A 27909-nucleotide genomic window follows, 5' to 3' on the forward strand; every position below is an offset into this window, starting at 1 on the left:
AGCACTTAAAATGTGGCTAGTGTTTGTGAGTGAGGAACTGAATTTCTCATGTAATTTCATTTTAAGTAATTAATTTATAAATAAATAACCACAGGGAGAACATTTCTGAAACATTTGAGAAAGGACTTCTGCAAATGCATAAAAACAATGAGAACACTGGTAAAAATGGTCAAAATCAACTTTTCAGAAGTCTAGAAATTAATCAACGGTTTGTAAGAATCTGAGGAGGGTTTAGTGAAGAAACATGGTGGAATCTTGATAACGGGAGCAAACTTTGTGGCATTATAACTTGCACTACTCCCATCCTGCTCTCACAGTATCCTCCATAACTTTGAAAACCATCAGTCTCAGAACCATGGTAGTTGAGACAACCAGCAGCCAAGCAGCCATAATGGGTTTGGAGCTCTGAAAAGACCCATCCCCATCGAACTGTCACTAGCTGACCTTCCTGGCAGCTTCCCGAAAAAGCCCCATGTTCAGGGCTTGACGTTACTTGACTCAGAGCTTGCCCAGGGAGGAAAGTCTGTCCCCAGGGCACTTGCTAAAAATATTCAGGGCTAATTGTTTTCTATTATAGTTGCCTGAGGGAGTGATACTAGCTGAGGCAGGCAAGAGGTGAGCCAAAAACTTAGAACAATTGGGGGAATGAGATGTCCACAGGGGGTTTTGAAAAGCTCCAGTGTATTTGTGGGCATCTAGAGGGCCACAAGTGCTCAGGGCTGTGGCATGCCCAGGAAAGACTTGAGAACATCTTAATCTCTCACCTCTAGTTGAAGGGTTGGCTTAATATCTGAAAACTTTATTAATAGAATAAGGGCCAATATCACGCAATCTCGACCACATACACAGAAAAGAATTTGACAAAATACAACGCCCTTCATGTCTAAAAAAGAAAACACTCAACAAATTAGGAATACAAAAAAACTTTCTCAACCTATAAACAGCATCAATGAAAAACCCACGGCTAACACCATAGTCAATGGTGAAAGACTGAAAATTTCCCCCTAAGACCAGGGACAAGACAACGATGTCTTCCCATATCTCGTATGTTAATCACAGGTACTAGAGGTTCTAATGAGGGCAATTAGGCAAGAAAAAGGAATAAAAGAAACCCAGATTGGAAGGGAAGAGGTAAAACTATTAGTTTTGCAGATGAGAATATATTGTATATAGAAAAACCTAAAAAATACACTCCTCTCCACACACAATATGTGAATCGTATCCTAACAGGTGTATAAAAAATTTAAATTGCCCCATGTGATTAGCGGATCCACTATTGGAGAGCACAGTTAGACTGCTGATATTTGTTGAAAGTCTCCAGAAGAGGAGGAGGAGCAGGATGCTGGAGGTTGGTGGCACCAAATGTTAATGCTTTTCTCATCCCTCGAAAACCTATGGAAGGGGATGTTAGGATTAGCTGACAGGGATGTGGGGCAGACTGGGCACGATGTAAGTGACTTCCAGATCAATGATGTGTCACGGAAGCTCAGAGTCATCAGCCACCCAGCTCAGCCAATGCTTCCAATCTCCTCAACATACATCAAGTCGGTGACCAGGCAGGAGTGGAATATGTCTCAAAGCTGGCTGCCTCTGTAGACCTTGGTGACCTAGAACAAACGCGAGGGAGAGTGGGTGAGATGGAGGTCTCCTGGGGACGCAGGGGGCCACTGGTGCCAGTGAAAGATCACAGAATTTGGGGCAAGGGAGACCTGACTTCAAATCCTGGCTCTGCCCCTAACTCACTGTGTGACATTAGGCACAATACTCCCCTCTCTGAGCTTCAGTTTACCCATGTGAGAAATGGGGAAGGCATATAGGACATCACCTCTGGACACTGAGAAAACCCAGACATGCAGGGAAAGTGAAGGGTTGAAACAATCACATAACAGATGTAAGTCAGATGGAGGAATGACGGTGCCCTCAGGGCAAGGAGAGACGGGAGAGGGAGAACCCACCTGGTCCTGGGTGTCTCTCAGCATGGCGGTGTACTCCGAGGATGTGGGCTCCGAGTTGCTGAGGTTCCAGCTGATGATGCGGAAATGTAGCTGATACTCTCTCTGGATGGATAAACTCTGGGCTGCAGAGCCTGGAGCCACCGAGAGGAAGAGCAGACAGGTGGAGACACTCAGCTCCCAGCACAAAGGCATGGTGGCCCACGGGGTCAAGGTGGTGGGTGCAGACAGCGTCCACACAGGTGGCTGGCCCATCCTTCTCAGGCCTGGGGAGAGAGGGATGTGGGGACTCTAGAGAGAGTTCCTGAAACCTCTGGGGGTGGGGGACAGAAAAGGAAGGAGGAAATGGGAGGACACTGGGGAGACAGATAGGGGTGGTCACAAAAGAGGTCATTAGGGGCAAATGCTGAGGGGAGGGTCTCACCTGAGGGAGACCAGTCTGCAACTTGAGTAGAAGGGGCGCAGGCTGCTCTTCTTGAACAAGGATACAGCTGGGGAGGAAGGAGGAGGAGGAGGAGCAGGAGGGACAGGGGTTGGGGGAGGGGCTGGATGGGATTTAACTACCAGGAGCTGCTGGGACCAGGGTCTCACCAGGCTCTGCAAGACCCTCTCAGTGAAGTTGAACGTGGTCTAGCCGTTGCTCATGTCTGATAAATACCGGAGGGTAGAGATGGTGACGTTGACTGTGAGGGTCTTCAGGTTGTGCCCCAAAGCTGCAAGACGAGAGGGAGAGCGATGGCCATCTCTGAAAGCTGGTCTGAGACCAGACCAGAGTCCTGCACTCATTATAATCTGTCGTCTTCTGTCCCAGTGGCACCACCACCCAACCGTGGAGTCACCCAAGTCAGAACCAGCATATCAGCTCAGCTCCTCCTCCCTCCCAGTAACACCCATTCACCTTGCACACTGGTCCTCACATACACTCCCTCTCTCCCTCCCTGTCCTAGCTCAGGTCTTAACTTCCTTCACCCGGACCAACACCCCAGCAGGCTCACTGGATGCTGTGTCTAAAGGATGTTCTACATGGACTACTAGAAGAATCTTTCTGAAATGAATACCTCACTAGGGCCACCACTTCTCTAGTACAACCCATGGCTCCCTTTGGCCTTCAGTGTTTAGTTCAACCTTCGTGACCTGGCACTCAAGGCTCTACTCAATCTGGCTCCTGCTGACCTTTCAGTCTCATTTTATCCATCTACTGCGGGTTAAACATTATGCTGCATGCAACCCAAATTCGTTTCAATTCTCCCCATACGGCATGTTGTTTCTGGCCGGAGCCTTTGCTCATGGAATCCTCTCTGCCAGGAAAACCCTTCATCCTCTATTTGCCAGGGTCCCTCCTACTCATTCTTAAAGACTTCATTCTGGTGAAACTTTCTCTAGCAAGCTCCTCCCCTCCAAATTATGCCAGGTGCCTCTCCCCGAAATATCCCACATTGTATTGTAATGTTGTGTTAATTTCACAAGACTAGGGACTCTCTGATGGCTGACCTTAGACTGAATGTTTGGTATAATCTTTGTGATCAGCATGATTGCCCTAAAACCAGAATTTCACACCCTGGCTTCCCAGCTCCTGGATCACACCTGGCTCATGGGGAGTGGGGCCAGAGTGCTTCTCTTGGGAAGGAAAAGGGACCCCCAGATACCTGTGGTGGCTTCTGGTGGCACAGGTGATGATCAAGTAGGCAGGGACGTGTTGGCCGGCTCGGGAGCTGTGGATAAGTCTGTCATCAAGGAGGGACAGAGTGGGAGTAGCCCCCAGGCTCACACGGGCTAAAGCACAGGCTGTCTCAGGACCACCATTCACAGGTGAAGCATAAATGAGAGTGATGGGATGAATGATTGTGTGAGTAGCGGGATGAGTAAGCCTGTGGATGAGAGGAGCCCAAGAGAGAGAGAGAGGTGAACAAGAGTGACTGAACTCGGAGGAGAGGCAGATAGGCAGAAAAATGGGCAGATGGATGGGATACCTGGAAAAGGAGGACCAAGGGCAGGGCTTTAGGAGAATTAAAGTGAAAACCACATGGGGTCAGAATGTGGTGGAGAACATGTCTGTGTCTTAGGCTTTCTCACACTGGGCTGGGACTCTCCACCAGAACCCGGGAGGGAGAGAAGGGATGAATTAGGGCCCTTCCAGGTCCTTCCCTCACCAAGGACAGCAGGTGAAGGAGAACAAGTGCTCCCAAACCCCAAATGCAGATGGGACACAGGAGATCAGAGCCAGGAATACTCACTGTTGGTAGTCGGGGCCACGGCTCCATAGGTGTAACCTGTGGAGAGAAGGCGAGAGGAGCTCAGCAAGAGTTGGGGTGAACATAAAACATTAAGGGAGAGGAAGGATGTAGGGACCTTTGTGGGAAAAACAGAGGGGAAAGCAGAGGGGACGAGTGGAGGGGTGTTCAGGGGGAAGGAATTGAGATGGAAGGTGGCTGGACCCAGTGATCACACAGTGATGAGAAGACTGAACCCAGACCAGGAGGATAGAGAGATGGATCATAGCTCACTTTAGAGCAACGGAGGGAACACAGAACTCTGACTGGGAGAGACAGCATGGCTGTAGCACAGCCCCTCACCACTGACGTAGAAGTTCTCTCAGTCCAGGGTGAAGGAGCCCAGGTGGGTGATGCACTGAGTCTCATGGCTCAGCTCCCAGTAGAGTCACTCTCTGTCCAGCCCGGGACCTGCGGGGGTCAGAGTGGAAGGTGCAGATGATGTCCACCCCAGTGGCTACCCCACCCTTCTCAAGCCTGGGGGAGGAAGATCATGGAGCTGTGGAATACTGAGCAGGGGTCATTCTGGGTGTGGAAAGCGAGAGAGGGGAAGGAAGGAAGGTGATGGAGATGCTGAAGGGGCTGCTCTGAAGCCTGCAGGGGCTCTCCTACGTGTCTCCCGTGTGAGACAACACCCTCACAAGTAAGGCCTGACTTCTTTTAGGATGTGGAAGGGGGGGCCTGTGAGTGGAAAAGAGGGGTGAACACACACACCTGGGTGAGGGGGCACCTGCAGGTCTGCACAGACAGCAGCGAGAACAGTCAGTGCCCTGTGCCATCTGACACATGCAGGCAAGAAAGTACCGTTATGTTCTCTCGGTTCTACACTCCATGGTCTTTTCTTTCTACTTCTTTCCTACTCCACAGCCATCACTCAGGCATAGGGAACAATCATCTTATTCCTAATCTTATTCCCAGCACCTCCCATCTTGCATATTAAGTCTTCATTCTTAACCATGAAGTCCATTTTAACCCACATGCTTAGACCAAACGCTAATCACATCATCCTTCTACTCGCATCTCTCCAGAGTGTTCCCACTGGTCTTAGAACAGAGTCCCAATCACCCCTCATCTGGTCCTGCCTGTCTCCCCTCGTCGGTGTGGCTCACACTCCTCCCCCTCTGTTGACTCGGCTCAGCCATCCTTCTTCTCAGTTCATGGACACACCAGGCTCTCTGGTTCAGGGGTGTCCTCATGCGGTCCCTCTGCCTGAAAAACTCTCTTGAACACAATCCCACACCCTCACTCCAGTCTAACACTCCTACCAGCTAAATCCAGTCCCAACTCCAGCTCTCAAGATAAATATCAGTCCTTCTCAAGAGGGCTTCTCTGCCTCCTCATGTTGATTCCCCTTGTGCCAAACTCCCACATCACTCTCATCATTAACTTTTCAAAATCCAAATTCCCAAATACAATGTAAATTCCATGGAGGTGGAACAAGGTCTCTCTGGTTCTCCAGGTCCCCATGCATGTGTCCCAGGGCCTGGCTTATGAGATCAGGAACCATCCCGGTTTGTCTAGGACTGCCCTGGTTTGAACACTAAATGTCCTGTGTCCTGGAAAACCCCACTGTCCTGAATAAACGAGGATGGTTGGTCACCATTAATTATACACTCAGAGTCTGTCTATTGTATGACAAGCACAAATTCCCCTCAAGAACATCACAGGAAATCTAAAATGAAAAAGGCACAGACACACGTACACACACAATTAGTAGAGGCCAACAACTAAATACAAAATTACTTAACAAGATTCTCTGCAACGTGAATCACCAGACCATTATTTCAGAAAAATTTCAAGAAACAAAGTTAATTCCCTTTAGAAGGCAAGGTGGAGAGGACAGTCTTTTTGGAGACTAGCGCCCTTCCCTTCAATCTACAGTGTTGCTTAGTACTCCTTCAAATGATTTGAAATGTCATAAAGAAAAAAATGCTCAAAATAAATCTGGCTACTGGCAAATTAATTTTTAAATTTGTTATTAATACAAAGAAGTTCCAATCATCTTTTTCCTTGAATGTTCCTTTATTTCAAATTTTTGTGGAGGATTTATAGGACTTTAGAAGTCAAATTGAATGGGTCTAAGGAATGTTGCTGAGTATCCCTGCTAATATTTCATGGGATGTCTTCTAATACTACATACACACGCAAAACATTTCTGTATTCATATTATATATAAATCCTGACTTTTGACTATAATGCAATGCAAGTAAATCTATATTTTCTACTATAATCCACATTTGCAGTTATTTACGTTTCTTTCATATGTTCTTATTTGCATATAACTGTACTTACTGAAATATTTACCACACAGAACCACACACAGCTTACCATCTTTCCATCCATCAAACATCAATAATTTTCCTCAAGATACCTTCACTCTCAGTGACTCCAGGTGGTGACAACCTGAGCCCAGGAAAGCTCACTAGCAGGTCTTCTGCACAGCAAAGGCTGCTGGAACCTGTTGGTACCAGGTCCACAGGGTACTCATCTGGTCACAACGAAATCCATGGATCAGCAAGAACAGGTGGACCCTGAGCCTGGTTTCACCTGAAACTTGAGCTCCACGGATGCTTTTCGTGTCTGAGGGGGGAAAAAAGTGCAAACAAGCTTTTGAGGCCTTTTATAGGTTGTTGGATGGAAAGGCCAACCCCATTCACTTTTCTTTATTTTTACTTACTGATTTAACTGTAACTGTTGGCTGTGGCTGGATTTTCCAGATTCCTATCCAGCCACCTGCTGCTCCCCGAGATGGGAGAAAGCAGCTTTGTGCTGTGTGCACTTGAGTCGCTCAACTCACTTGGCTGGACAGAGACTTTTTCGTGACTCTGGACACTTTAAACAAGCTTGTCATTTAGGGACCCTGTAAGTGACTCGCTGACTTCTCAACAATTTCCACACTTCATTCAGGGCTCGGGAGATTTTCAGGCCCTGGAGCAGGTTTCCCAACCTTGGCACAACTGACATTTGGGGCCGGATAATTCTCTGTGGGGCTGTGCTGGGCCCTGGAGGATGCTGAGCAGCATCCCTGCCTCCCCCCTAGATGCCAGGAGCGCCCCACTTGTAACGACCCAAACATCGCCTCCAGAAGCGGCTAAAGCCCCCTGGGGACAAAATCACACGGAGGACGTTGACGGGGACTCTGAGGAGGGGACGGCGGCGCCCAGATCCAGGAGGAACAGCAGCCTCTGGGGCCCTGAGCGAACAGCCCGGGGGAAACGGGGCTGCAGGGGGATGGAGAGACGCGGAGCCCTGACGGGGCTGCCCACGGCCAAGCCCACTCCCTGGACCGCGACTGGAGCCCGGACAGCCCGCCGCTCACCGAGCCCCGCCTCTGAGGGTGAACATCCACAGGAATGCGATCCGCACCGAGAAGATGGAACACACTGCGCAGAACGCCCGCTCCATCCACGGCGCCGCCTGCGCTTCCGGTTCCGGTCTTGGGCGGGCGTTCGGGGAGGACGAACGTTTGGGGGCTGCATCAGGGACAGGGACAAAATCTAGGGGCGTTGCTGTGGGCGGGGACAATTCTGTGAGTGACAGCAGGCCGGGAAGGCAGTTCTATGGGCGGGAACAAGGGTGCAGGCAGGGCAATGAGCCGGGACCAGGCTGTGGGCGGAGACAGGCCCGAATGTTGTGGGCGGAGACCAGTTCCAGGGGCGGGAAGAGGTGGGGTGTGGCTGGAATAATTCAGGCAGACTTCACAGGGGGAGGAAATCAGCTCCAGGGGCGTGGCTGGAGGCGAGGCTTTCCGTGGACCCCTACATTGTACAGGTAGCTGGATGTTGAACAGCTGTTCTTCATTCCTTTCCCCACCTTTACACAGCCTCATAGAATGATGTTCCCATATTTAGAATTCTAAATTTTTTGTGCGTTTGCTGTTCTTAATTTCGTTAAAAAATTGGATCATATATTCACATTTCTCTACAACTTGCTGTTCCAAACCAGTAGATAAGGATATAACGCTATTTTAATTTTAAAAATCTGGGGGGAGGCAGGCCTACGTCGTAGGTGCACGTATAGGAAAACTTCAAATATTCTCACTCTACCACTGTCTCCCGGTACTTTTGCACAGAGATAAACATTCTTTCCTCCTCTATCCTTCCAGACATACTGTGTATATGTGGGACTGTGTATATGTTCAAGACCAAGAGGGGTGTCCCCAAGCAAAACCTGAAACCCATGAATTGTCTCATGCATCAGAAGTTAATGAGAAGAGATTTAATTTTCTGGTGGAAGGAGATGAACCAGTGATGAATCCATAGGAAGACAACAAAGAAACAAGAGAATTTTACCGTTAAAAACGTCAAAGGAAAAAGTGAGAAAGAAAATGTATTCATACTATCTGACGTAGCACATCTCTGGATAAGATTCGTATGCTATAAAATGGTAAACACTGATGTCATAAAACAGTAGACATTGAATTTTGATTTATTCTAATTCATTAAATAGTTATATTGGGCAAGGGGAATTATGTTTTTAACATATGTAAGAACTCTTCGTGCTGATTTTTTCAGAGAAGAAATAAAATATAAATAGTCAAAAGCTGAAAAATGAAAAAGCTGTATGAGTAGCTAATTTAGAAATATAGATTTTAAATCAGAAAATTAAGTTGTTTTTGGAACCAGAGTCAAGAGTGGGGAAGGTAGCTTTTCATTATAAGCCTTGGAGTATTATTTGAGAGATGTGCGTATGCATACACACACACGCACACACACAGAAGCCTGAATTTGTATTCCAAAGGGATCATCTAACTCTACAAATATTTGTAAAAAGGATTCACTTTACAAGAGTAGAACATATTTTGAAAACTACAGACTTCAAGCATTAAAAAAGCTGTCATCATCCCGGTGGAAAAATGAATGGGGCATCACTTTCCAACTCACATGTTGATAAGCCTTTTACATACATTACTCTTGAGTATTCTCACAGCAACCCATAAGGAAGATGGTATTATCTATCTCCATTTTGCAGATGAGGAAATTGATGACAGCATATTGCTAAAATTTTCATATAAGTTCTCAATAGATCTTGTTTTATGTTAAAATTGTTTATTGAATTTTCTTTTCATTAATAAAATGATATGTGTCACTCTTACAAATAAGCAAAGACTGTGTAAAAACAATTTACCAAAACTAGTTTTCTTTTGATATAATTAAATATAACAGTCACTTTATTGTTTTTCTGCTGTCTGCCTCACATCTACGAAGATGCTTCCTATCCCAAAGACTTACTAGAAAACTCGACTAAAAATCAAGGATCAGGGAATACCCACATTATGCAAGCTTCCTGAATACATGCAAAAAAAGCCATTATAACAATTTTTTGTACAAAAATCTTAGATCATTCATGAACTGATAGCGACACAAATCATGATTAGGCAAGTTATTTCTGTAGAATGACAAATATTTAAAATTTAGACATTTAGAAAGGTATTTCATTACAGTAACTAATGTGTATAAGAATTTTTTCAAACTCACTTAGTTCCAGGAAATCCTTTGACAAAATTCACTGCAATATTATTCACAATAATCAAGAGATGGAAACTACCTAATTGTGCACCCGTGGGTGAAAGGATGAAGAAAATCTGAGGCATCTATACAATGAAATATTATTCAGCCTTAAAAAGAAAGGAAATCCTGTATTCAGAATTGCTTGCCTGGATCATTTCAGTAGCCATGTGGTTTCATCCTTAGTCCCCTCTGATCCATTCGTCAACCAGGAACCAGGGTGATCCTTTTACAATGTAAGTGCCACAACCTCTAATGGATCCCTAAAAGAGATTTTGGAGGTGGAATGCCTGGGTACCAGCTGTGTGACCTTGGTCATTTATATAACCTCTAATGTTCCTCATCCATACAATAGAGGTTAATAGTATTGTCTCCATGGCATTGTTGTGAGGATTAAATGAGTGAATACATGTCAGATGCCTAGAAAGTGCCTGGCACATGATAAGGCATCATGAAAAATTTAACTGTAATTATAACCAAATTAAATATTGTGATGGCCTATTAATTAAGTTGAACCATATGAAATTTCTAATATTCAACCATTTTGACCCATTATTATTGTTGAATAAATGATAAAAGTCTAGGCAGGTTTGTTAGAGTCAAAAAGGATTGGATAAATGAAAATATTATTAGAAAAAATGAGCTGAAATGGATTGCTTTGCAAATTACAAAGCAGTTTCTCATACTTTGTTTCATTTAATCTCTATAGAATGCTTTTCAGGGTATTATTACCAGTGTCTCTGAAGGAGTAACTGACTTTCCCCAAATCACACCACATTAAATAACACAATTAGAGGGGAAACATCATTTCAAGTATAAATCCCATATGATATTTTTTCCCCTTCATAATATCATTGGTCCTCTCAAGAAAGTGATGAAATAATGCTGATTCATATGAACTTAGTCTTAAAGAGACATACTCTCAGATGATAAACACTATGTCTTTGAAACAGGGGTGTTATGAGAAGAAACTTGGGACCCATGTTTTCTGGGTTTTCAAGTCCATGATTAGACTTCTGGTAAACAGTCAAAGAAGGGAAAGGGTGAATAATAGTCCAGAATGAAAAAAGTTTGACGTATATGTAACTTTATTGATCACCTCAAGATTCTCTTTTTGTTTATGGTCTGTGTCACCCTACTAGAATATAAATGCTCTTAGGGTAGATCACTGCTATCGTGCAGCAAGTGGTAGGCACTGAGTAAATATTTATTAAAGGAATGAAAGTGGCCTTGAATACATCTGCTCTTTACTCACCAGAGAACAGCCCCATAGCAGGCAAATGGCATCATTAACAAAATTTTAAAAATCATATCCTTATTAGCTAGTAACCATGGATACAAGGCTCCCATTTATTTCATACTTTCTAAGTATTTAAGCATTCTGGTGTATTAGGGAGTGTTTCCACAGCCTTGCTGTAACATAAAGCAAGATTTTTTGGCCCATTGATTGCTGTTTCCAGCAGGGCCCATCTCTATACTTACCTCTAAACAATTAACTATAGATTTGTTATCCCAATGAACAGCGATTTGGTATGGAACCTGTTTTATCAGTGTCATGCGAAAGTAGACATTTGATATATCTTTAAGAGGTGATATGGATAATAAGGTTGATGCAGAAGAAGACAACTAAAAATTCTCTCTGGTCTTTGTCAAGTGTATCTGGGTGAAGGGTATCTTGTTGTCACTGGATTTCAGAACTCAAAAAGACTCGTCCAACTCTTCATGTTACAGGTGAAGAAACTGAGGTCTAAAGAGGTTGAGAGATTTGACCAAGACTAATTCCTGAGACTAGAGAAAGATCCTCTGATTCTCAGCTGGCCACATTGTCATAAGATCTCCAGCTACAAACAGACAAGAGAAGCAAGTCTGTTGATTTCCAGGCAGAAATGATTCCCCTTCACGTTTTTACTTTTTCTCGCTTAGATGCCTGCTCTGCCCTGACAAGGCATTTATCTGATGTTTACGCTAAACTTAAGAAGAGGAAAATGCTCCTGGAAAACACTTGTGATTCAGTGTGGCAATGGAGAGCACAGTCACGAAAAAATGAGAATCAAATGAATAAGAGGTAAATAATATTAGAGAAGAAGAGAAAATCTATTATTTAGTGGGACATAACTTATAAAATTTAGAACTGGTAAATAAGTGCAGTAATGTATAAGGAAGCTAGATTCCTATATGAAACATCGAAAATACTGTTACATGAGCAAGAATTAGTTTAAACATGTAAACAATTATTCCATTCCTAAGAGCAATGAATTATTTAAGATGAGTAGTTCAAATAATTGGAACTACACATTAGTTATATGAAGAAGATTATAGAGAGATACAAAGCGTGTGAAAGCTCTGATTAAATGGAGAGATATACTATACTTGTGATTGAAAACAGTGTTTCAAAGATATCAATTTTCCAAACATTATTCAGATTCCATGTGCTTCAAATCTTCTTTTAAAATGATGTAGTGTTTGTTTTATAGACTAAAAGATATCCATTTGTAAAATAAAACACTGGACCATCAACTAACATTATTCACAAGTAAATCATTCTAAATGGATTATAAGAGCTAAAATTAAAAGTAAAAATCCCCCACGTATAACAGTGGTGGATGACAATATAGAAGACTATCCATAATCTTAAAATTAGTGAAGATATTCTTAATATATATGCTTAAAGATGTCTGGTTGAAAAGAGGAAGGAGAAAAAGTAAAATGGAAAGTGATATGGTCTCTGATTTTCTTTCAGAGACTTAATCTAGAGAAAAATATTCCAGTCTACGATATTGGATAAAGAAATAGATCTGTGATAATTACACAAATAATGAGTGGACATATATAAATGGTAGCATACTGTATCAGTTAGCTTCTGCTGTATAAAAAATCAACCTAAAATTTGGTGGCTACAAATAAGAATAGTTTATTTTTTCTCAAGATTCTGTGGGCTAACAGGGCAGTTATTTTGATCTGGACATATTGGTGGCTCAGCTGGGATTGGCTGGTCTAGGACGGCCTTACTCGCATATCTGATTGTTGACTTGAAGTCACCTGGAGTAATGGAGATGTGCAGTCTATCTAGACTCATTCACATATTGAGGGCCTCAGGCTTCCCAAGGGCAGCCAGAGAAGGACAAGTACCAACAATGAGCAAGTGTTTTTCATGCCTTTGCTCATGTCATTTGTTAATGTCCCATTGGCCAAAGCAAGTTACAAGGCCAAGTCTACCCAGAGTCAACGTGGGATGCTACGACAAAACAGACAGTGGGAGAAGACTAATGTGTGGCCATTTTCGCAATCTTTCACACATAATTTTAGAGGAGAATTAGTATGAATGTTTTTGTATTTGTTCATTTGAATGCCCGAGGAAAATTGTACAAAGCCAAAACAAACGTAAAGCAAAAAATTAAGTGGAGATGTAAGGTAAGTTTAGTTGGTACTTAAAGTGGATCTGCAAAAATGTGATAGTTTATTTTTCAAGTGTAGGCAAGTTCTTGTAACCTATGAAAATAACTTACATTTCGATTATTTTCTCGCTGAATGTATTTTATTCGTTAACATATTTGATGTGTTTCTCTCTGGCCTTAGGAAAATAACGTAGCACTTGAGACCAAAGATGCAGCCTAATAGCCCCACACTGGAGGCCAAGATGGAGCAGACATTCACGGCCACCATGACTTTGCCCTTGGTGCTGTGGTAGAAGGGGAGGAAGGTGACCCAGACACTGCAGAACACCGGCATGCTGAACGTCAGGATCTTGGCTTCATTAAAGGTGTCAGGCAGGTTCCGGGCCATGAAAGCCACAGTGAAGCTGCCCAGGGCCAAAGAGCCCAGGTGTCCCAGAACACAGTAGAAAGCCGTGACCGAGCCCTTGTTGCACACGATGAAGATGTGGCGGTGTTCAGTGTGTGCATCTGTGTCAATGAAGGGAGGAGAGGTTCCCAGCCAGATTCCACAGAGACTCAGCTGGATAAAGGAGCAGCTGGGAATGATGAAGTTAGGTTCCTCTGCCACCAACCACTGCCTCATCCTTCTCCCTGGTGCAATGACCTTGAAGGCCACAGCCACATTCATAGTTTTGGCCAAGACAGTGGAAACAGCCACAGTAAATACAACTCCAAATGTGATTTGATGAAGACTGCAGGTGGCTGTCTTGGGACGACAAATGAAGAGTAAGGAGCAGAGGAAACAGAGGGTGAGGGAGATGAGCAGGATGTAGCTGAGAGTCCGATTATTGGCCTTGATTATGGGAGTGTCTTGGTGATTCTATTTCTCTAGAGAATACTGACTAACACACATGGATAACAAAGTGCATATTAAGTGCACCTGGAGGAAATTTCCCAAGGCATAGGTGGCTCCCCCAACCCCCAGGAGGAAGCAATTCATCCCATCTAGGCAACAGGCATGAGCACGTGCACACACACACACACACACACACACAAAGACAAGTAATTTGAAAATGCGCTCAAGCTTAAACTCTCAGTCTCTGCCTTATTGTTCATCACAGCAGTGATTTCTACATGGCATGTTATACATCCTTTGCCATTTATGATCTCTTTCCTCTCACTAAGACTAAATCAAACAGGGGCAGTCAGTCTGTTTAGTTATTTTGTAGATCACGGGTTTTATACCAGAGCTTTGCATGTAGTAAGTGCTTTACAAATAGAATGACCAAATAGTTTTCCCTCCAAATTGGAACATATCAGGTAATGAAAAGGGTAGTATTAATATTTATGATAAGACACCAGGAGAAATATGTGCTGAAAATAGAAATGGAGGATTTAAAATTTAAGATGAACCGATCACTTTTGCATTTTAAACAGATCATTGAAACTAGAGTCTCGTGATTGGATTACCAGGGGAAAGGATTTGGAATCTTAAGCTACTCTTGCTAATTTATTGCAGTGTACCACTATAAAGGTGGTATATTTGCACAAGAGTAGTTAAGTGGAGGGGCCGGCCCCGTGGCTTAGCAGTTAAGTGCATGCTCTGCTGCTGGTGGCTGGGGTTCGGATCCTGGGTGCACACCAATGCACTGCTTCTCTGGCCATGCTGAGGCCGTGTCCCACATACAGAAACTAGAAGGATGTGCAACTATGACATACAACTCTCTGCTGGGGCTTTGGGGGAAAAAAGGAGGAGGACTGGCAATAGATGTCAGCTCAGAGCCAGTCTTCCTCAGCAAAAAGAGGAGGATTAGCATTGATGTTAGCTCAAGGCTGATCTACCTTGGAAAAAAAAAGAAGATTAGTTAAGTGGATGGATTTAAAATATTTCATGCAGCAAAGTTTTAGTGCTTGAATTTTATATTTATAGAAATATAAAATATATATTGTGCACATAATATATGTGAGCCCTTTTTGTGTGCAAAGCCATATGTGAACACTATTGTGGGAAAATTTGGAAAATCCATATTAGTCTTGTCTTCATGGAATATCTAATTTAGTGAGAAATAACCAAATCTTGAAAGAAATAGATAAAAATGCACATATAACTAAAATAGAAAAAAAATCAACAAAGAGGAAAAATGGGGTTTTGTAATTTAGGTTACTAGAGCAAGAGAGTTCACTGTGTGGAAATGCTAATTTGTAGGAGACCTGAAAGTTGATTGGAAATAAATCAGAAGTGGATAACCTGTAGGTAGATTCAGAAGGGTGGATGGATGGTTCATTGATATGTGAGTGTGGGGTGGCAGGGTGTCCAGAGTGACACCCAGGGGTAGACAGGTTATTACCACAAATAAGTGAGTTTGGGGACACTGAGAGAGAAGCAAATTATTTGGGGAAGCGATTTGTTCAACTTGGGACCTGGTCATTGTGAGTTGAGTCATCACTAATGTGGTGAGTGGGCAGGTAGATAAATGGGTCTGGGGATCAGAGTTAGGTCTCTGTTGATTCTTTGGATATGTTTGGCTCATTAGTGGTATTTGAAACCAGGGAAATGGATGGGGTTGCCCCAGAAGGAGGGTGCAGATGGGGAACAGTTGTCAAGGCAGTGCTGACTTCTGGGAAGCATCAGTCGTTGTGGGGTGGTCATAAAGAGAAGCCAGGAAGTTGCTCAGGAAGTTGAGACAGGCAAGAACAGTATAGTGTAGGGTGGTGAATCCCAAGGACAAATGGTCTTTGAAAAGGACATTGGAGTCCGCAATGTCACGTGCTACTGCAGAGCGTTTCAGATCAATCATGAAAAGTCCCTAGTGGATTAGTAAGAGACATGGCTTGTGAAGTTAACAAGAGAAGCATCTGCAGAATCTGAGTGGAATTGGGTGGGCACTGTGGAAACAGAGGCATTGGGATATATGTGAACTTTTCACAATGGATCCCTGGCAGGAGGAGGAGAGGAGGGGTGTGGAGGTTGAGGACTATTAAGAATGCTGGATGAAAGACTGGTTTGTAGATGGTAGAGATTTGTGCATATTTGAAACTTAAGGGATGATTCCAGTAGGGAAGTTATGGAAAGCACAACAAATATTGAGGGCATAATGTCATTGAAATGGAAGGAAAAGATAAAAATCAGAGTGGTTTCAGCCAAGAAATCAATTTCTTTGCATATAACAACAGAAAAGGTGTGAGAAATGAATTTCTCATGAGGAATATTTGTAGATCTGATGACTAGAGAGTGAAATAGTTCTTGTCTGGGGGTTAACAATCTATCTGTGAAATATGGAGGAGGTCGGAATATAGAGATTTATGGAACTCAAGCAATGGAAAGAATTGAGTAGAGCATTCAGGAAGCATTAGAATAATGCATACAGGTCTATTGGTTTCTGTTTATTCTTTGTTGGGATACACAGACTTCTGGTGCATTCTCTGTTCAGTGCAAGTGTCAACATGGCATGGCAGGTATTTGAAATCATCTAAAGTGTGCAGGGTGGATATGATGGCAATAAAGAATCTGGGAGTATGGTCAGTGGATGATTGAAATGATGGACTGTGGAAACTGAGCTTAATAGACAAGAGTATGAGAAAAAAAGAAAGAGAGGCTTGTGAAGATATTCCTGTTGGAGTAATCTAGTTTATTAAAGAATGATTATTTAGAGTGGATTTCTTTGTGTAAAAACTGGAAATGTGGAAATTTGTGTTGGGAATATGGTGTTTCAGAATTACTGATTTGCAAGCAGGAGAATTTTGGGTGAAGATAGGCTCGAGGTGTGGAAGTGAATGACTAGGGATGGAATAGTGAATAATGTCATTAGAGATGAGGCACTAAAAGGAGCTATGGAGACCTTGGAACTCGTGTGTCCCAATAACAGTGGGCTGTGGGGCATCAGCATGTGTGTATTTGTCCATGACAGAGAGAGGAGGAGAGGAACGAACTGAAGCAAGATGGCGGACGGCAGCTGGTCTGGATTTGACACTGGATAATGACCTTGAGCTTTCTGACCTTGTCTCACATCAGCTTGATGGTGTCACTGAATCCTGTTCTCCACGTGTGGTCCCTGTACCAGCAGCATCAACATCACCTCTTAGAAATGAAAATTCTCCATTCCTTCCCCAGACCTACTAGGGTTGATGTCCAGCAATCTGAGTTTTAAAAACCCTCCAATGATTGTGATGCACAGTGTGATTTGAGACACGTCTCCAGGGATAGAAAGAAAGTGGAATATCCACTTGAGCTGAGAACATTCTCCGTGGATGGTAATCTTCATCCTCCATTTTGTTCAAATTTCACATTTTATTTTGTTTTGAAAATGAAAGATCAAAAGATATGCCCCGACTTCGTAGTGGAAACGGTAAGACCATGAAACTAAGCACAATCAGAAAACTGAAGTTCTATGCACCCTGAAGCCTAAGGAGCTGCATATTCCAGAGGCCAGTTACTGGAATAACTTCCCAACCTGGCGGTGAGGTCAGAGGGAGTCAGTGGGATGAGACCTTGGAGAAGCCGCAGCAAGTCTGTGGATACAGGAGACTGAAGGTACTCCAGGCCTGCAGCAGTGAAGGAGAACTCTTAAGATCTTTGGAGTCGCAAATACCTTCGAAACAGTCACACAGGCTGGTCCATGTGAATCCTTGGACCATGTAGGGGCCAAGGGATCTGCACACCAGCCCTGATCCCACCCCAGCCCACTGTCCATATTGGGCAGAGGTAAGTCCAAGAATGGGTCTGGATCGCTCACAGACACTCTGCAGGCAACAGGCATCTTCTAGAGATATCAGGAGACAGACACAGAAAGTGAAGAAAAGCATGCGAGAGACTGTGGTCTCGAGGACAGACGAGACTGCCGGGTAGGAAGACAGAGCAAGGAGCCAAGAAAGGCATCCTGAAAACACAGTAAGGAGAGCAGCTTCAGTGCTGAAGAAAAGGTGAGTGGTGCCGTTGAGAAATTCCGCATGAGACAGGCTTGACTCTCACAGCATCTCTTTGTAACGTCCATCATGATTTTGACCTTTCATGGTAAACCTCAATATTTATTTATTTGAGTATACTTGCTGAGTTTTCTCCTTTTTATATTAAAATTTATAGGATAATTGAAGCTGAGGAATTAGTGTTTTGAACTTACATTTGTTTTTTTCTAGAACTTACACTCAATGAAGAGATGATACCTACTTGAATGAGATTTGTCTTTTAATGTATATTAAATCCGATTCCATACATTTTTATTGTGATTTTGTTTTTTTTGTTTTTTGTTTTTTTTGCTGAGAAAGATTCACCGAGATAACATTTGTTGTCAGTCTTCCTCTAATTTCTATACAGGTCACCGTCACGGCGTGGCTGCTAATGAGTATTGTATGTCCGTGCCTGGTAACTGGACCTGGGTCACCAAAGCACAACATGCCAAACTTAACCCCTCGGCCAGGGGCCAGCACTATGATTTTGCATCTAATTATAACATAAAATCGGTCAATCTTTTTCTTCATTGTCACCTGGTAATTCAGACATAGGTGATTTCTATATCATGAATTAAGTATCTCTTCTCTGTTCCCTGGCAAATTTGTGTAGCTTTGATTTTGGAATCTAAAGAATGAGCATACCCCCTGGGGACATTATGTTCCACTCAGAGAACCTTGCAGCAGGCTCATTGCCTTCCTTCCCACATTAGATCCAGAGTCCTGGAAATGAGTTTGCCTTGCACACAGCACAGAATACATATGAATTACTCAACAAACATGGGATAAGTGAAAAATTGGTGGCATCATCAGGTCATTCACAGAAGCCAGACTGAGAGAGAACTTCCTTAGGTCAGCATGGAGAAGTATTCCTTTATATTTGTGATGTTTAGTTTCTAACATTGCAATGTGAACACCAAGTATACTACTTTTATCAAAAGTGTGTTCTGAAGGTTTTCAAAAATCTCAAAATCTCAGAGTAGAGATAAATCAATCTCTGTGAACCTGTTACTTGCTTCAAAGATTGTCAACTCGTATACCATCTGACTTTGTTTATCCTCACACCAAGACCCTAAGAATTAACCAGCTGAGATGGCTGAGAGCACATCATTTCAGCTGTAAATATTTCAGTTTCTCTTACAGCTGAGGGATTTTTTGAACACAAACACAATAACTTTATCACATACAAAAATAAAAATGTCATTCAGATGATCAACTATCTAGTCAGTATCCAAAGTCTCCCAGATTTGTCAAGGTTATTTCTTGGTTTTACATTTTATTTGAGTCAGGATCTTAATGAAAACCTTCTTTTGCAATTGGTTGATCTGTTTCTGAAGTCACTTTTAATCTCTTAGTAGTTCATGCATCTTGGGATTTGGGTGGGATATGAGTGTGTGTCTTTGTGTGTCTACACCGATGTGTGAATTCTTTCTTTCCCGGATGACAGGGCCCTGGAAAGAAGAGCCTGCTCTCTGGGAACCAGGATTTCTACTCTGCTTCTGGCTGAACTGAAAAGGCCTCCCTGGGTGACACTTGCAGCCTTCAGAAAGGAGGGGGAAGAAGTATCAAGGAAGTCAATACAATGGCCCTTGTCTTACAGGGTGTTTCCAGGGCATGATGTACAAAATGCTGGGTGGTAAGACTTTAGCTCCTGGTCGTGGGGTGGGTTCTTGGGGTGAGCTCTGAGCAGTGTCTGTTCACCACCCACGTGGGGAGCATTTCAGTATTTTAATTGGTAAGGTTGTGTCTGTTGTGTCTGTGATGTTTAAGATTGGTGATAGTCCCCTGCTGGACCCACTTCTATACCTGCCCCTCTCCTGCCTCATCTTTCAAAACTCCCAACTGGACAGTTTCACATCCCTGTAACACAAATCCACATAACCACAGCACAGACTGGAGAAAAGAACACAGATGTCCCAGGGGCTATGTGCTCTATGCGCTCAGGCCCAACTGTCCCTTTGGGACAAGTCAGCAACAACACGACTTAGTGTGTAACCTAGTGATTGTCTGAGACCATGGACCTCAGAAGCACACGGTCCCAGATGTCACCCTGGGCAGCAAGGGACAGTGTGGGTCATTCAGTGGAGAGGATTAAGGTCTATTGTCCTGGCAAACCAGAGCTCACCCCTGATCTATCAGGCACAGTCGGGGAGGAATGGCCACGATGTACCTGACAGGGAGGCTGGGGGCCTTCTAGCGAATTTCTGCGTAAAAGGAATCATAAAAGGATGTGTGGGGATGCTATAAATCCTAGTTCACAGAGAGCAGTGAGGTTTATGGAACAAAGTCTGATTGTACCTTTAAAAGCTGCATCTTGAATCTTTCCCTCTGGATATGAAAAAAGCAGGAAAAAGACTTCCAAGTGCATGGGGCAGGATCCTAGGGTGATTCCAATCGAGGCGAAGGGTGAACAGGGAGCCCTAGAGGTGGCCTGAGGTGGATGTCCTGTCGGCCCTTAGTCTATCTGCACATGGTCTTCCTCTGGCCTTGTCCCTTCCACAGGCAAACTTTTCTCTTTCTACTTTTTTCCTCATTTAGTGTAGATGCAAATCGAGAGACTGATTAGAAAATGGCAAGTTCCAATATCTGATCAGAAGAAACCTCAACAAGAGAAGCAAAAGACATTCCTTCTTCCTTGAAAGCTGTAGAAAGACAGCCACTATCCTAGGGAAGGACATGGTCCTGGTAAGTGCTATTTGAAAAACACCCACATTTCAGTGGTTGTTGCTCTGCCTGGGAAAGTCCCTCCAACCTCTACCTCCAGGGAGATCTGAGGGGCTGTCTCTGCTCCTGTCCCAGGTGAACAACACTGAAATACACCTGTCTTCTGAGGAAGGGGACTTCAGGGTGTCATTCAGTAGCCAGGGAGGAGACTGGTCCTCCCCCCTCCTTTCTGCCACATACAATAAGATGTAACCATACACAAGTTCTTAATTCAAGGACGAAAGTGAGATTCTGTGTCTTGTTTACATGAGCATAAGCAGTGAAAGAACCACACCACAACACCCAGGCTGTGACAGAAGCAGGATATAATGTAAGAGTCAAATCTACCATTTACTATTAAAGAAATAATATCGCTCCTCACCAATGGGTTAACAGTCGCTGGGGTGCAGATGTCAGGGAGTTGGTAGGGGTGGGGCCCTCCCTCTGGGGCTTTAGGGGAAACCAGGGAAAGTCTTAGGATGTCCTCCTTCACTCAGGTGGGAAGAGCTGGCCCAGTGCACCCCGAGGGCACCAGTGTCCCCGCTGCTCAGGAGGAGCTGAACTTGTGGTCTCCGGAGTGTTATGGCTCCTTGCCAAGGGCACGGTGGCTGAAGAGAACAAACAGACTATTTTGGGGTGCCTCCCTGAGATTCACGGCACACCTCCCTGCCCCCCTTCACTCTCATCCAAACCCTCTGCCGAGTGCTCAGTCCATCAACAGCACCCCGTTTGTCCCTGATGCGGCAGGCATCATTTAGCATCACCCATTTCAGAGGAGACAACCGAGTCCCAGAGAGGAGAGGGGAGCAGCCTTTACAGGCCTGGTCAGCAGTGGAGCTGGGATCCAGGTCCATGCTTAGCCCGAAGATATACTGAGCCCCTGGATTCAGTCGCTGCTGGTCCCAACACTCACTAGGCCCTGAACTGGAGGATGGCCAGTTCTTTCTCTTGAAGAGCCGCAATTTGCTTGCCTTCTGGTGTATGTGCTCCAGCCGGCAGGAGAGGCAGTATCTACAGGACAGAGCGGCCTGTGAGCTACCAGGAGCCACACCCCAGGTGTCCCTCCCAGACCCTGACAGCAGCTGAGTCCCGGTGCTCCATGGGTCACCATGCATTGAGGTCTGGGGCTGATCAGGGAGCCAGGCCACACGCTCTGAAGCCGGCCATCAGAGAGAGTCTGGCCTGCCCTCACCCAACTCCTGTACCTTCACCTCTCATCGACACTGAGGGGCTCCATGGCCTGGAACCAGGCCCCAAATCACTCTTCGGGCTCCAGGTCATACTTATTTGCAGCCTGCTGGAGCAGCTGGATCCTCCTGATGACTTTGCATTTCTGGGAGGAAGGAAAGGGTGCAGACAGGGCTTGGGTGGGGAAACCTGCCAGGAACTTGTGGGGAGTGAGGATCACTCCTCACTCGGGAACCCTCCTGCTTTCTCACTGAATTCAGGACTTGCCTGTCCTCACAGTTGCCTTGAATTAGTTCCTCATCCAGGAAGGTGTCCTTGATGCCAGCCCCTCCCGCACCCGCCAACGTGATGGGATTCCCAACTTTGTGGATCTAACTCATCCAATAAATGTAAGACCCGAGGGATGAGGACACGAAACATCTTGCCACGCGAGGTCTGTGATTTCCACTTCCCCACCCTCCCCACAGATGCTCACCTCACGCCATTTCTGGGGTTCACCAGATTTCCCTGGAAAGGAGACAGCGAATGTCCATCAGAAACAGCCCCCCAAGCCCATAACCAGCCCCTATCCCACCCCTTCTCAGGCTGCAGGACTGTCAGTGCCCAGCAGAGGGCAGAACTTCCACAAACAGAACTTGACACTGGGCCAGGCTCTGGGCTCCAGAACAGGAGGGACAGGGGAGCTGAAGCCAGAGACCTTGTAGCCCACCCATTTCTGATGACAGACGGGAAGACTGAGGCCTCAGGCAAGAAGGGACAGCTGGACCACAGATGTGCTTCCTGACTTGCAGGGACTGATGGCACTCCCCCAGGGGCAGGGCCTGATGGGGAGGCTGAGTGGAGCTCAGACACAGCCTCCTGCAGCTCTGCAGGCAGGCAGCTCTGAGCTTTCCCAGGCTGGGGAGCCTCATGGGGGGCTTACGTGGAGCCTCCGTTCCCGCATCGCTAAGATGAGCCTGACTCCCCAGCTCCCAGGGGTGGCCGTGGTTCTCTCATGAGAGGAGGTTTGCCAGGTACTGAGAGCTCAGGGGCCAGTGCAGGGCTTTCTCATCCCAAACCTCAGGTTCCTGCTCCCTGGCCCAACTCCAGGTTCACTCACTTCCAGATCATCCTCCATCTCAATGTTCAGCAGCTTCAGGTGATAGAGGTACATGCCCAGGAAGGGGATGACACCCTGTGAAATCAGGGTGGGAGGGGTGATGAGTCCCACCTCTCAGGTGCCCCCATGAACCCTCCCCCAAGTCACTTCACTCCATCCTCCTGCCCACCACAGACTCCCACAGAGAGCAGCCTAGGCCCCTCAGCAACCTCCCCACAGTTGCCCCCTCCAGGACAACCCAACGTTCCCCGTCAGCTACCAGGGGCGGCTTTTGGGAAATCCCAGGTTGTGCGGTCCCTGCCACTCCCCCCCAAATCCATCCTTGGCCCAGCCATTCCAGGCCTCCTCCTGGTCACTTCCAGGGAAGGTATTTCAAGCTCTGGGGCTCTAGGAGCTGGGCTGGAGGAGGAGGGACCCCTCTCTTGGGGAGGCCTCCAGCCGTGAGGGAGGAGATCCCCTCCTCTGACACCTGGACCCTCCCCCTCAGGCCCCCTCACCTGCTGCTACCTCTCCTGGGCTCCCTGGGGGCCCATCTCCAGGGTGGCCCTCACAGAGGTCACATCCTGCAGGGTCAAGGACAGGCTCTGGAGGCCATGCTCCCTTCCCTGTGTCTCCCAGGCTTCTGATCTTGGACCCTGGACATCTGGTGTCTATGGCTGCTCCCATTCCAGAGTGCTCTGGTTCTAGTCAATCCCAGCTCCAACACTCCCTCTTCTGTGCCCTCAGGCTTTCCCAGACCCCTAAGACTCTCTCCTCATCAGGAAAGTGTGAGGAGGACTCCCCATGCCTCTCAGGGTCCCCTGAGGACTGAGTGTCATCTGACTGTCACCAGTACTCTCCCCTCGCCCCTCGAGGAGGAGCACAAAGCTCCTGCACATTCCTCTCCCCCTTGTACCTCATCACCCCTGTGAGGCCTGCATCACAGATCATCCCCCTCCATTTCCCAGATGAGGAGACCGAGGCCCACAGGGGGCAGTGACTTGCTCAGGGGCCCACAGAGGAGAGACTGCTCCCCCTCCCAGCCAGAGGCCCTGTCCCCCGGCCTTCACTCCTCCTCCAGACCCACCTCTGACCAAGGTCCTGTCCTCTGGACTCTCGGGGTGTGCCTAGGCGCTTAGTCAGGCTGAGGCATGGATGGGGAGGCAAAAGGTGTCTCAGGGGGCATATCCAAGTGGCTTCTGCCTGTCCCAGCCCCTGGGATTTTCTGACTCCAGGTTGGACCTGAGGCCATGCCAAATGCCTCAGCTCCCTAGGATGCCCTCAGGATTGTCCCTGCACAGAACTCCTCCTTCATTCACTCAGGAAGGGGACCCCTCTCAGCCACATCTGAGTGACAGCGTAGGGGGTGACCAGGGCGCTGTGTAATGGTGACGTTTGCATCCTTTTTTATTTGGAAACTTCTAATGTCCTGCCAGGAAGGTCCATTCAGAATCTGTAGGTTCCCCGATAATTCTCATTGCCATCTGGGGCGTATCCTTGTCAACAAGGCACCAGAGTAGACTCTCACTGGGTCGTCAGTAATGACCACTATCGGGATAGAGTGCAGAGTCCCAGAGAGCACACAGTTCTGTCCCAGATCCACCATACGTTCCAAGGCTGGGCAGCCCGTGTGTCCACCTGGCCTGTGTGACCACACAGTGCCCGTCCCTGGGGCAGGCAGGGTGCTCTTCCCTGCGAGGTGCAGTGAAGACCGAAAGAGCAGCAGGGACCTGGCTTCCTGAGGACAGCCTGGGCTGCTTTAGGAAGAAAGAAACCCCACCCACTCCATCCACCTGCCAGCCTGGAGGAAGATTAGGGCCAGCTGATGGGCCCGCATGGAAGCCAGAGACCTGCTCATTCTGCCAGCTCCTCACCTCCTGGAACAGTCCAACCAACACCACTCTACGCCATGACAAAGGTCTCCTACCCCCAACAGGCCCCACCTGCCCCTGCAGCTCACATCCCCCACTTCCTGTCAAGCTTGACAAGACACACCGTTATTTCTCAGGGAACCTTAAGTGAAAAACTTACCAAAGAACACACTGCCTGGTCCTTCCTCCCCCCTCACCTTCCCTCCTTCCAGATCTCAAGCCTCCACTCACCTCCGTGAGCAGTTTCCTCCTCTCCCGCTGGTCCATTCTGCACAAGGTTTTAAATTTTTTGCAGTTCCTCCTGAGGAGGGAAAAAAGGAATGAAACACTGTGGGGTGGTTTAAAGGTAAATCCCTTTTGTTTGAAAACGCAGAATTATCCAGACAGCCTGGATGAGCGTTTTCAATGTGTCCTCTGAGCCCAGAGGTCTCTGGGACTGGGGAGGGGGCTTTCCTGTTATCACCTGGGGCCTTCATTCTCTTATCTAATGAACAAACCTGTTTTAAAGAGTCTTGATTTCAGGTGGACAGAGAGTTCTGTTGCTGCAAAGCAAACACTTGAAAATCTTCAATTTGGTTCAAGTCAGGGTCTGGCACTTCGGGAAACTGTTTCCTGAAGCAGAACCACTGGCCTAAGTTTCCAGAAGGACTCCATGCCTCCCAACCAGGTCAGACCCTGTCCCCAGGGTTCATTGTCTCCCAGGAGATCCCAGCTTACTGAAGGGCAATGGCAGCACTGTGGGGGGTGTCTGGTCCACCCAGGTGGTGCTCTCATGGAGAGAGGTCTACCCACCTGGACACCCGTCTCCATGTCTTTTTTAAACGCTGAATGGAGGGGCTCAGCATTGCCCAGAGGATGGCATGGAGTGAAGACAGGTTCCTCAGGCCTTGGCATTTCTGGGGAAGGGAAGAGAATGTGTTGTGAGGGGGAGCTGGAGCCCTGCTTCCTCTGGCTTCTGTCCCCTCATGGACGTCTCCTGTCCTGGATGAGACAAGGGTCAAGAAACCCGGGAAGAGCACAGCTGGACCCTGAGGAGGAACACTCCCAGGGAGGAGGATTTTAGCTCAAGCCAAGGAAAGAGCCCAGGATGGGGTGAGCTTCCTACCACTGGGACCAGGAGTCAGGTCATCGAGGCCCTGGCAGGAGGGGCCTAAGGATTGTGTGAAGGCTCAGACCACAGATTTCAATCCTGAGAACTGAGTAAGGAGAAGGAACGGTTACCACGACTCCAGAGAGGGGTTCCCAGGGACTCCCAAATCTTACCTTGGCCACCTGGATCCAGAGCTCCACCACCCTGGCCCTGTCCTGGGCCGTCATGCTGGGTCCCCGAGGCAGGTGGTGATGACACATTTGACCACTCTGCTAAAGTGGGTCACGGTGGCATGGATAGTGGGTGCAAGGTGCTCATTGGCCCTATTTTCCCACTGGGACCAGATGGAGTCCAGGAAGTCGTGGGGCATCACTTTCTTGAAGAGCTCTTGGGGAGGACAGGGAGTGTCACCCAGCCCTGCCACAGCCCAGCTCAGCGTCCGCAGCCCCCAGTCCCAGGCCGGGTCTGTGATGAGAGCTGGAGCTCAGGATGCTGAGAATGCGGCCTGAGACTTGTGGGAGTCCCTGGGTGTTGCCTGTGTCCCCTGAGGGTACCCAGCACAGGATGACCCAGGACCCGATACTGTGACCCAGGGAAATGACATTTGCTCACCGTCCAGTCTCACTTCGTCCAAGTACCAGAACTCGGCTCCTGCTTGACCATCTCTAGGGGCATCTTCTAACCATTCTGATCATCCTGGGGTCTGACTCCTCTTTCAGATGCACATTCCCCCAAGGGAGCAACAACCACGGGCTTTGTTTGTCTGCCATGTAGTCATGTACACCTGAGGTGCCTAATAGGTGCTGAGCCTGTTGAGGCCTCCTGGGCAAATGAGTGAACTACCCAAGGACCAGACAGCACTTCAGTGTGCTCCCATCCCTCACCAAAGCACAGACTATGCCCAACTTCCTCTCTGCTCCACCTCATCCATCTGTACAGCCACTCTGCATGGCAGCTGCTCTCAGTGTCCATCTCTACTGTCCACATGAGGACAGCAAAGGCTTGGGAGTTAAGAAGGCTGCTCAGGTTACATGAGGGTAAGCAAGGAAGCTGGACCGAGATCACAGGATTCTGGATCAGGAAATGGCAGGTGTGGGGCAGCTCATGGCACAGGGAAGGCCGGCCCCACCTGCCCTGAGAGCCCCACTGCTCACCACATCCATCAGTGTCAACTGATCTGCCACCAGCCAGGGAGGGAACTCCAAGAAGTCAGGCTTCTCCTCCCTCAGAAGGTTTTTGTGGTCACGTCCCAGGGGCAGGTGGGTTCTGGGGCTGGATCTGGCTCTGCTGTTATCTCTCCAGGTGGAAGGAGGATTCTCCCTGGAGCCAATGGTCCATCTGACTCCTGCTCAGGAGCTGGCACTGGGGCTGGAGCTGATGTTGGTGGTGGCTCTGGCCCTGGAGGGACTGATGGAGGTGACACTGGCTCCAGCTCTGGCACAGGTGGTGGAACTAGAGCTGGAGCTGGATCTAGCCGTGGAGCTGGCCCTTGCTCTGGCTCTGGAGCTGGGGGGAGCTCTTGAGATGGTACTGCAGCAGGAGAAAGAAACAGTGTCACTCACGTAGCTGACTTCCCCTGTGCCTGTCAAAGACAGGAAAGACCCCACTGCCTTGAAGGGAACAAAGCCTCTGAACACTCAGCAAGTTTTCTTCCAAGACTACTGTCACCTCACCTTCCAGCTCTGCCTCAATGAGCCGTGGATGCTCCAGCTGGACCTGGAGAAGGTACGCGTGGCCCTGCAGCCCTGAGCCAGGCAAGCTGACATGCAGAGAGGTCAGCTTCACCGTGAAGCAGGGATAGTGGAGGGGCTCCCAGAAATCCTGCCCTGGGTCCAGGCAGGTTCATACCAGAGAAGAGATGGCACTGGGGGAGGCAAGTGGGCAACAGAGTCAGAGGCCTGGCCTTTCCCTCCACACTTCTCCCCCAAGGCA

The 27909-nt window shown here is 46.9% G+C and overlaps 2 long non-coding RNA genes across 2 annotated transcripts; both read right to left on the reverse strand.

The window, feature by feature from the left end:
* Window positions 1-2600: 2600 nt before the first annotated feature.
* Window positions 2601-6656, reverse strand: LOC131403932 (uncharacterized). Its single transcript, XR_009219649.1, has 3 exons — window positions 6594-6656; window positions 4187-4222; window positions 2601-2665 (listed from the first exon to the last, which is right to left on the reverse strand). It is a non-coding gene; the product is annotated as an uncharacterized LOC131403932 (long non-coding RNA).
* A 15325-nt stretch (window positions 6657-21981) lies between these two features.
* On the reverse strand, window positions 21982-27204 carry LOC131403931 (uncharacterized). Its single transcript, XR_009219648.1, has 4 exons — window positions 27132-27204; window positions 25119-25188; window positions 22414-22445; window positions 21982-22083 (listed from the first exon to the last, which is right to left on the reverse strand). It is a non-coding gene; the product is annotated as an uncharacterized LOC131403931 (long non-coding RNA).
* Between the last annotated feature and the right edge of the window lie 705 nt (window positions 27205-27909).

This window comes from Diceros bicornis, unplaced genomic scaffold (genome assembly GCF_020826845.1).
Source record: "Diceros bicornis minor isolate mBicDic1 unplaced genomic scaffold, mDicBic1.mat.cur scaffold_96_ctg1, whole genome shotgun sequence".
Lineage (NCBI taxonomy): Eukaryota > Metazoa > Chordata > Mammalia > Perissodactyla > Rhinocerotidae > Diceros > Diceros bicornis.